The 10928-nt window shown below is 45.6% G+C and overlaps 1 long non-coding RNA gene across 3 annotated transcripts; it reads left to right on the top strand.

Moving 5' to 3' along the window:
• Nucleotides 1–1321: 1321 nt before the first annotated feature.
• Nucleotides 1322–4184, top strand: LOC109744146 (uncharacterized). Of its 3 annotated transcripts, XR_005759383.3 has the most exons (5): nucleotides 1324–1758; nucleotides 2096–2259; nucleotides 2921–3043; nucleotides 3476–3532; nucleotides 3827–4184. It is a non-coding gene; the product is annotated as an uncharacterized lncRNA (long non-coding RNA). The 3 variants fall into 3 exon arrangements; XR_006665040.2 differs by having other exon boundaries at nucleotides 1322–1758; nucleotides 2096–3043; XR_002228243.4 differs by lacking the exon at nucleotides 2096–2259 and having other exon boundaries at nucleotides 1330–1758.
• Nucleotides 4185–10928: the final 6744 nt, after the last annotated feature.

Here is a 10928-nt window from a genome sequence, read left to right on the forward strand (position 1 = left end):
TCTTTCATTGCATGTATATATAATTATCCTCGCTATATTATGCAGATTGAAGATCGTCGAATGCAGAAAAGCACAAATCTGGGGCATTGGGTTCATTAACCCAAATGTCATACATGAATGGACGGTTAAAAAGAATGTCACAGAAACCGAAGACAACTTGCTAAAATCGTTGCTCAAAAATCAAAACAAAGATAAAATACTCTTTTCTTACAACTTCAAGTGAGTATTACTGTCTTGTCCATATTCAGTTTCCCTTATTACTTGAGGTTATAGTAATGTAATTGATGAGTTATGCATGCGTGCGCAGCTTTCACTTTATTCTGCTAGAGATTAAGCTTGAGCAGGGAGTAGTAACCGTCTTAGACTCGAGACGAAAAGATCCCCAGGAGTATGCGGACATGACTGAAATGCTCCGGAAGTAAGTTCAATCGATCATTATCGCACCATATCGGCAACTTTATTCATTTCCTGATATCAAGTAATTATTTTCTTTGTCTCGCAGGGTTTGGAAAGAGTTCACCGCAATAGCTCTGGGACTGCCGGGGGAGCTGCGATTTACATACCCGAAAGTAAGTACTACTAGCTAGTTCCGTGCATCTCCCATTGATTCTATCTAGTTTCATCAATACCATCTATCATGCTTGATTATTAGTTTGACTGAACTCTATTTCTCGTAAAGTGCTTATGGCAGGAAGGCGGGAATGATTTTTGTGGTTACTACGTTTGCGAGTTCATCCGCCACTCGACCTGTGAGTGGGGCTACACTGAAAAACAATATGAAGTGTGTAAGCAATAATATTCACAATTTTATTTTATTACCATCGTTTGTGTTGAGTTTCATTCATATATATATGTATTTATCCCCTTCTCTAAATTAGATCTGGCAGATGCGGGATGAACTCCTACCACATGATCGGATACGAGCAATTCAAGAGGAATTGGCGGGATTCTTTTTTGACCACGTCATAAATAAAGCCAGAGAATACCATGTGAAATTTGACATTAGATGTTAGGGATTGTAAGAGATCTTATATTGTATATACACTACTAGAAATCCATGATTTACCTAGGGCTAAGGCCTTCACCTAGAGCTTATTAATCTCCTCAAGGGAAAGAAAAGTAATGAACAGTACCCCTCTAGGGAAAGACATTTCTGTTGAAAAAAAATGGAAAATAAAATTTCCTAACTCCTGGTGCCACGTGCATACCATCCATCCCGAAAAACACGAAGAGATGGCATCCCGCGTCGACGCGCGCGCCTTTCACCCCCAGGGCCCACTCTGCAGTGAGATAGCGAAGGGAGAAAGGGCGCGCAATGCCAAAATTTCGACTAAATTAGGTCTCCTTCACCCGTGCCTCAAAGCGTTCGCCGCCGCCGGAGAAAATCCCCCCCACCCTTCTGTCCGCAATCTTCCTCTCCCAAATCTCCATGGCCCGCCGCGCGCCACCACCCCGCCGTGCCCCTACCGGCCCTGCTTCGCTGCGTCGCCTCTTCTTTCCCTTCTCTACCACATCGGTGACCAAGGCGGACCATCTGGCGGTGGGCACGATGTCCTCGCGCGGATCTGACTGCCGCCACCACCGTTGCCTCCTCAACGCCACCTCGACCTCGAGCTCCTCCTCGACGCGGTTGTTCCCGACGAGCTCCTCCCTGACGGCCCCCTCCTCTCCTGCACCTCGAGCACTACGGCGAGGACAACGGCATCCACCTCGCCGCTAGATCAAGATCGCATCCACCACCTCGACTTCTCTCCAAAGGTTCTCTCCCTGTCTCCCGCTCTCTGGTTTAGGTAGATGTATATGTTCTGATGTGTTCGGTGTGCAGATCTGTGATTTGCTTGTTAAGAAATTATGCATAGATTACCTGACTGCTGCTTTCGGCTAGCTTGCCGTTGTGGCAGAATATCAGTTTGCCCTTTGCACGTCTTTTTCTGCAGGTTTAGTAATAGATGTCTATCAATTTAGGTGTTTCAGCTTGCACGTTTTGTCCAGATCCAGAACTTAAAAGTAGCACTTTCACATAAAAGATCTAGTAGTTACATCTTTTTAGTTCAAGTTCAGATTTAAAGACAGATATATGGTATCTATGATGCAGGTTGACCATGCTAGCAGTGGCAGAGCTTGAAAGAAATCTAAGGAGGGGCAAAGATAAAACAAAAAATCAAATACAAAATCATACGACTGTAAGGGATGCAAGCGGACAGCGTCTGCATATCCGCGAAGCAAAAATTGCACTATCTTTGTTACTTTAACAACCATGTTAGTTTTTCTGTTCGCAGATGCTCACGAATGCCGTCCACTTAAACAAGTTAGATTTTGCAGAATATTGAGAACATAGATAATTACATTGATCTTATCCACATTAGATTACAAAATACATTTCTAACATTAATTATATATAAGCTACTTTGTAACAAATGAAACTGAACCAAAATACTAATTAAATATGAGCACTGAGTTAATCACTAAAGATCAGCTCTTTGTTTCCTTCCGCTCCTAAATTGCCTAAGAAATTCTTGGCTGTGATTTTACCATAGATTAAGATCGCAGGAGAAACGATTTCGCGGCGGCCTCTCCCAGCAGCTATTGCGGCCGCCATAGCGGGCAATCGCGGCAAATAGCGGAAATTTTTCTGGTGGGAGAGATGATTTTGGAGGGTTTTGCTGATTTTTTAGCTATTTAGAGGATATGTAGAGGATTTCGCGGCAGCAGCCATAGCTTAGCGGCGAGGCTCCCGGGCAGCTATAGCGCAGCTATCGCGGCTATTTCGCGGGCTATTTTAATCTATGGATTTTACTCTCTGTGCTTAACTACCTTTTTGCTATGACTTGGAATGATATCCTTGGTAGTCGTCTCTCCTGCACTAACTTTTTGTTAACCTAAAACATATTTCCTGACTGAATGTTTTCGTGATTTAAAGGTACCAAGGATTGTTTAGAGACTACATTGTTGTTTTCTAGCTTGGAGAAGCAACATCAACTTGGGATGCAGATTCACCAGTATATGTACATGCGTCTCATGGGGGGGGAGCTCTTGCACGGGTGTAAGGCCATTTTGCTTCTGTCAGTTATAGATTTTAGAGTGATGATTTGCTTAAATTCGTTTCCATGCATAAAATCAACATCTAATGGAGTATTAGCAAATTATTTTACCTTTGTTATTGTAATTGGGAGCTATGAATACCATATCAATAGATTTAGTATATTTTGATTGCATAGTTTCTTTTCTGCTATTTTCTGCAGCTTAAATTCAGCTGAAACTTTACAGAACTAGGGAACTAATCCATAGAGCTATCCTTTCCTTTGCTTTGTTTTTCCTATAGAACAGAGTAAGCATGATATGAGTAGTGTATACGGAACACATCGCTTAACTGGCCATGTATGTATTTTAATCTATTTGAGACACGGCTAATGTACAAGTTGATTTACATGAGCATGCCCATGTATATTTTCACAACCGGGCCCTTATCTTGCAGATCCTTGAAACGAGCCAAGAACCACTAAATTTGTGTGCTCAGGAACATGCAGATCATGTACGTTTTCTGAAATTAACTTTGGATTATACAAACTTTGTATGTTCCTGCAATTCTGATGTTCAAATGCATGCTTCTGCGATGTGCAAAGCGCGATGTGTGGTGATATGTATGGTTCTGTTGCTTCCGTGTGAAGCATGATCATATATTTTCATTGCCAGGGCTATGTGGGCTGTGGGGAGGGTTTACATTCTCCTGTCCATATTGTGCAAATTATGATTATGCTACCAAAATTCTACCAGAATATTCAAGCCTCATAACTATGTGCTAAACTGCTTGTCAACATAATTTCAGGACCATAATGTCACTTTGGATGCTTCTCCCCAAGATTTGAATCTGGAGCCTGACGCAGGTGTTGCAGGGACGGTTGGATTTTTATTGATAATGCATTTGGAACTAACTCACTCAGCTTTGTCTCTCCTGGGAAGGCAACCTCTTGAGAGTTAATGATTTTGGGTACATGTATAGATAGCATGTTGTAACAAGTATTTTTGATACTCAGCGTGACCAACATTGCTTGTACATATTGGTCAAGGTGTTCTACTTGCAATAACTAACTTCAGCTATAGGCTATTTTTTTGAATTTGGCTTTAAGTTGACCATGTATCTGATGTATGTGTTCATTCATTATGAATTTGATGTGTATGATGAATTTTGGATGTGATTTATAAATTTGAAATATTCTTTCAATTTAATTATTTGAATTATGGTAGATATGAATTTGAATTTGAATTTTTATTCAAATTGCATATTTGTACAGGAAAGGTATGAATATGATGTATCCCTAGGGTAATTTTCAAACATCTGGTAGGGAAAGAGCTCTAGGGAAAGTTGGGGGTGGCATAATTTAGATGGACCCCACAATCTTTCCCTAGGGTTTGCGCCCCTAGGTAAAGATGGTTTCCCTAGAGCTTGACTCATGCACTCTAGGGAAAGACCTCTTTCCCGACTATACTACACCTAGGGTTCTTTACCTAGGGCAAGCTCTAGGTAAAGTCTTTCCCTATGGTTTTTTGCATTTCACCTAGGGTATATGGCCCTAGGTAAAACATGGATTTCTAGTAGTGATATGTAGCTAGTAGCGTCAGATAGATATACGAAAACTTGTTGTTCGACCAATCTCTCGAAGAAAGAGAGGTCGATCACTTATCTCTGTATATGTTCATGACGATCTTGTGTACTTAATGGTTCCTTCATATGCTTACTAGCTAGCGTGTCAGTTCTCTTTATACGTATAGTAGCTAGCGTCGACCAAGCAAGGAGAAAGAGAGGACACTTCTCTCTATTAGCTACCTAACACAATATGAAACCCCTAAATTAACCCTCCAAAACCCCCTAAACCACCACCCCCTTTAAAAAACAAAAACCCCAGCTCCTGAGCTGCTGACGCGTGGATGCCTTTTGGTCCCGGTTGGTGTTACCAACCGGGACTAAATACCCTCCTACATGGGCTCCCCGCAGCGGCCACGTGGAGCACCTTCAGTCCCGGTTTGTAAGAGAACCGGGACTAAAGGTTTTGGGCTTTAGTCCCGACCCTTTAGTCCCGGTTCCAGAACCGGGGCTAATGGGCCTCTGGAACCGGGACAAATGGGTCGTTTTCTACTAGTGGTATACCGCTCGGTAAGAGAGTATCTCATTCCTTTTTATGAATGTATGCTCCATGATATTGTGTTATATCTGATCATCAATTGTTGTTTTGTAGCTTGACGAGGCAACCCAGAGGACGGAAGATACTTCTGGTATGTGTGGATTTGTGTGGGCCCTCTCCATTTGGATGTGGGAGCGGCTGCCGGTGGGAAGTCCGGAGAATTGGCAAAGACATCCATGGGATGCGTTTGGCGAAGATGGCGACTCTACTCGATACCCGACCATAGCTTACGAGTGGGACGTTGTGCGTCTCTACACGGGCACATCCAAGGCTTCATACAAGGCCTACACCAACGAGATGGACGCTTTGACGCCTTCGTGTTGGAAATATGCCCTAGAGGCAATAATGAATTGGTTATTATTATATTTCCTTATTCATGATAATCGTTTATTATCCATGCTAGAATTGTATTGATAGGAAACTCAGATACATGTGTGGATACATAGACAACACCATGTCCCTAGTAAGCCTCTAGTTGACTAGCTCGTTGATCAATAGATGGTTACGGTTTCCTGACCATGGACATTGGATGTCGTTGATAACGGGATCACATCATTAGGAGAATGATGTGATGGACAAGACCCAATCCTAATGTAACACCCCGCATGTAACTTGCCATATTTGTAACTCCGACTCTTGCCATTTCCGTTAATGTGATATGTTTTTCCCTCCGTTTTTGGGTTTTGTCTTTCGTTTTGTATTTTGTCATGTCATGCATTTTCATATCATATCATCATGTGCATTGCATTCGCATACGTGTTCGTCTCATGCATCCGAGCTTTTTCCCCGTTGTCCGTTTTCCAATCCGGCGCTCCTATCTCCTCCGGTGCACCCCTCTAGTTTTCTTTCGTGTGCGTGTGTCAAACTTTCCCGGAATGGACCGAGGCTTGTCATGTGGTCTTAATATACCACCCGGAGACTACCGGTCAAGTTTTGTTCCATTCGGAGGTCGTTTGGTACTCCAACGATTAACCGGGCCTCCGCTATGTCCATTTGAGTGTCCAGCAAAAACCCCCTCCAAAACCAGCCCAAAGCCCACCAAACTCTCTTCCATGCTCTAGGTCGTTCGATCACGATCGTGTGGGCGAAAACCGCACCTCATTTGGAGTCTCCTAGCTCCCTCTACCTATAAATGAGTGGGCATCCCGAAAAACGCATTTGCAGACGAAACCCTAACCCTCTCCTAGCGCCGCGCCGGACACGTCCGCCGCCGGCCGGACGCACCGGCCGCAGCCAATCGGCGCGCGCCACCTCACCCGCCTCTCTCTCCGCCGCCGCCGCCGGCCCGCGCGGCCCGCAACCGGCCCGCGGGGCCCGCAACCGGCCCGCGGGGCCCGCCCGCCGCCGCCGCTGGCCCGAGCGCCTCGTCCCGCCCGCCGGCGCGCCGCCACCGACGGCCGTGCCCCGCCGCCATCTCCGCCACCGACGGCCGTGCCCCGCCGCCATCTCCGCCGCCGACGGCCGTGCCCCGCCGCCATCTCCGCCGCCGGCGCCGTGCCCCGCCGCCCGAGGCCCGCGCCTCCGGCCTCCCTCACCGCCGCCCCTCCGGCGACCCCCACCTCCGACGACCCTCTCCTCCGCCGGCGCCCGCCTCCTCTTCCCTCCCGACCGGCGAGCGAGCCGAGCTCGAGGAGCCGGCCCGATCGGGATCTGGTACATCTCCCGTCCCCGTTGACTTTCCTAGCCTTCGATTTTTTTCCCAAGTCATAAAATTCCATCAGCATGTGCTCCTGTTCAAGATGTGATAACTTCGTGCATGTAGCTCCGATTCGCGCGTGTAATATGTCAAATTGTTCGTCTCGTAATTCTCTTCATTTTGTTCAATTGCACCATTTTCATTAGAGGTCATCTTGATGCCCAAATCTTCGTTGGAAGAGGGCTAGTTGCTGTTAATCTCTGGTTCTTATCAGAACTTGGAGATTTGTCATTTTTGTATCATTTATTCTGTGCATCTTTTGAGCATGAGCTCTACATGTGTTTTGAAGTATGCCATGCCATCTTTCCAGTGGTATAGTACATGTATTTTTGTGATCTTTGTGGTGACTAGCACAAGCATGCAAAGTAGGCCCCGTAATATTTCTGATTTCAGGGACTTGGTGATTTCTCTAAGTTTTTGTCTGCTGTAATTTTGTTGCCATGTAAACTTGATGCTAGAGAGAGATCCATGCATATTTTGGAGATATTCAGTAAGGATGTTTTGTAGCTATAGTTGTAATTGATCCATTCCTGCAATTGTTTGCAATTTTAGAGTACCATAGAATGACTCAATCTTGCTCTACTTTTGCTATAAAATATTTCTGACAGATTCTTAACATGACATGCATTTTTGCCAAGCTTATTGTAGTTTATCCATACATGCTATGCAATTGTTCTTGCCATGGAAAGCTTCATAAACATGCCATCTTGCTGTAGGTATGCTTGGTTTGTCATGCATTGCTCTGTAGTGAGTGCATCAAGCTCACAAAGAGGCCTACATATTAATATTTCTGCCATGCTCTGTTTTCTGCTAAGTCTGAAACCTGATAACGAAACTTGCTATGTTTACATGCTTGCCATCATATCTTCTGGTCCTTTTTGGCTTATGGTCAGTAAGGGACTTTTGTCATGTGCATTTAGTAGTATACTACTATGCCTTGTTTTGCAATGTTAAGTTCCTGTAGCATGTTGATTTCGTGCTCTGAACATTGCTACCTGATGCTGATTTCTGCCATGTCCAGTTTTTCACTAAGTCTGTGAACCTGTAATCTTTTGCACTTTTGCCATGCTTGTTTGAGCTTGATATGTTGTGAACTAGCCGTAGCTCAGTGTTCATCTTTTGTCAAGCATCTCCTGTAGATTACTGCCATGTGCTTTGATGCTATGTTGGGGTGCTATAGCATTGTTACTTGTTGCATTTTAAGTGCTATCTTGCTGTTTATCGCAGATTAGTGTCATTCTTGTTTTGCTTGTCATTTGCAAACCGTGTATCCGATTCCGGTGATCTTTATATCGATTTCGACCGAAATCATCTCATCTTTCCAGTGGCATGCTTGATTTGCCAAGTTACTGCCATGTTCATCATTTTCCTTCCGGAGCACGCATACGCATCGCATATCATATCTTGCATATCATACATGTCTTGCATCATGTTGCTTGTGCATTTCTCGTTGTTGATTGTGGTTCCGTTTGTTTGTGTTCTTGTCTTGGGTAGAGCCGGGAGACGAGTTCGTGAACGAGGAACCTGTCGAGTACGCTTACGAGGATCAAGCTTTCGACAACTCTGAGAATCTTGCAGGCAAGATGACCACCCCTCGAAATCACTTCTATCTTTGCTATGCTAGTTGTTCGCTCTATTGCCATGCTCGCTACCTATCACTTGCTATATCATGTCTCCTATTTCAGCCATGTCAGCCCTAACCATCTTTTCCTAGCAAACCGTTGTTTGGCTATGTTACCGCTTTTGCTCAGCCCCTCTTATAGCGTTGCTAGTTGCAGGTGAAGTTGAAGTTTGTTCCATGTCGGAACATGGATATGTTGGGATATCACTATATCTCTTATTTAATTAATGCATCTATATATTTTGGTAAAGGGTGGAAGGCTCGGCCTTATGCCTGGTGTTTTGTTCCACTCTTGCCGCACTAGTTACTGTTAAACCGGGATTATGTTCCTTGAGTTTGCGTTCCTTACACGGTCGGGTGATTTATGGGACCCCCTTGACAGTTCGCCTTGAATAAAACTCCTCCAGCAAGGCCCAACCTTGGTTTTACCATTTGCGACCTATACCTTTTTCCCCCGGGTTTTCTAGAGCCCGAGGGTCATCTTTATTTAAACCCCCGGGCCAGTGCTCCTCTGAGTATTGGTCCAAACTGTCAGTCGCCGGTGGCCACCAGGGGCAACTTTGGTCTGGCCTATCGGAAGCTTGGACAATCCGGTGTGCCCTGAGAACGAGATATGTGCAGCTCCTATCGGGATTTGTCGGCACATTCGGGAGGCTTTGCTGGTCTTGTTTTACCATTGTCGAGATGTCTTGTAAACCGGGATTCCGAGACTGATCGGGTCTTTCCGGAAGAAGGTTTATCCTTCGTTGACCGTGAGAGCTTATGATGGGCTAAGTTGGGACACCCCTGCAGGGTATTATTTTTCGAAAGCCGTGCCCGCGGTTATGAGGCAGATGGGAATTTGTTAATGTCCGGTTGTAGATAACTTGTCACTTGACCCAATTAAAATACACCAAGTGCGTGTGTAGCCGTGATGGTCTCTTCTCGGCGGAGTCCGGGAAGTGAACACGGTCTGTGTTATGTATGACGTAAGTAGGCGTTCAGGACCTCTTCTTGGTCATTGCTAGATGACGTCCGTTCCTTTGCTTCTCTTCCCGCTCTCATTTACGCAAGTTAGCCACCATATATGCTTTTGTCGCTGCAGCTCCACCTCTTTGCACCTCCTTGTCCTATAAGCTTAAATAGTCTTGATCTCGCGGGTGTGAGATTGCTGAGTCCCCGTGACTCACAGATACTTCCAACACCAGTTGCAGGTGCCGACGATGCCAGTGCAGATGATGGCGTCGACCTCAAGTGGGAGTTCGACGAGGAACGTGGTCGTTACTATGTGTCTTTTCCTGATGATCAGTAGTGGAGCCCAGTTGGGACGATCGGGGATCTAGCATTTGGGGTTGTCTTATTTTCATCTGGATTTTGACCGTACTCGGTCTATATGATTGTATTTTGGATGATGTATGAATGATATTTATGTATTGGGTGAAGTGGCGATTGTAAGCCAACTCTTTATCCCATTCTTGTTCATTACATGGGATTGTGTGAAGATGACCCTTCTTGCGAGAAAACCACTATGCGGTTATGCCTCTAAGTCGTGCCTCGACACGTGGGAGATATAGCCGCATCGTGGGCGTTACACCTAAGCATAGCATAAAAGATCGTGTAGTTTCGTTTGCTAGAGCTTTTCCAATGTCAAGTATCTTTTCCTTAGACCATGAGATCGTGCAACTCCCGGATACCGTAGGAGTGCTTTGGGTGTGCCAAATGTCACAACGTAACTGGGTGACTATAAAGGTGCACTACGGGTATCTCCGAAAGTGTCTTTTGGGTTGGCACGGATCGAGACTGGGATTTGTCACTCCGTGTGACGGAGAGGTATCTCTGGGCCCACTCGGTAATGCATCATCATAATGAGCTCAATGTGACTAAGGCGTTAGTCACGGGATCATGCATTGCGGTACGAGTAAAGAGACTTGCCGGTAACGAGATTGAACAAGGTATTGGGATACCGATGATCGAATCTCGGGCAAGTAACATACCGTTTGACAAAGGGAATTGCATACGGGATTGATTGAATCCTCGACACCGTGGTTCATCCGATGAGATCATCGTGGAACATGTGGGAGCCAACATGGGTATCCAGATCCCGCTGTTGGTTATTGACCGGAGAGGCGTCTCGGTCATGTCTGCATGTCTCCCGAACCCGTAGGGTCTACACACTTAAGGTTCGGTGACGCTAGGGTTGTAGAGATATATGTATGCGGAAACCCGAAAGTTGTTCGGAGTCCCGGATGAGATCCCGGACGTCACGAGAGGTTCCGGAATGGTCCGGAGGTGAAGAATTATATATAGGAAGTCAAGTTTCGGCCACCGGGAAAGTTTCGGGGGTTACCGGTATTGTACCGGGACCACCGGAAGGGTCCCGGGGGTCCACCGGGTGGGGCCACCTATCCCGGAGGGCCCCATGGGCTGAAACTGGAAGGGAACCAGCCCCTAG

Source organism: Aegilops tauschii, chromosome 6, assembly GCF_002575655.3.
Source record: "Aegilops tauschii subsp. strangulata cultivar AL8/78 chromosome 6, Aet v6.0, whole genome shotgun sequence".
NCBI lineage: Eukaryota > Viridiplantae > Streptophyta > Magnoliopsida > Poales > Poaceae > Aegilops > Aegilops tauschii.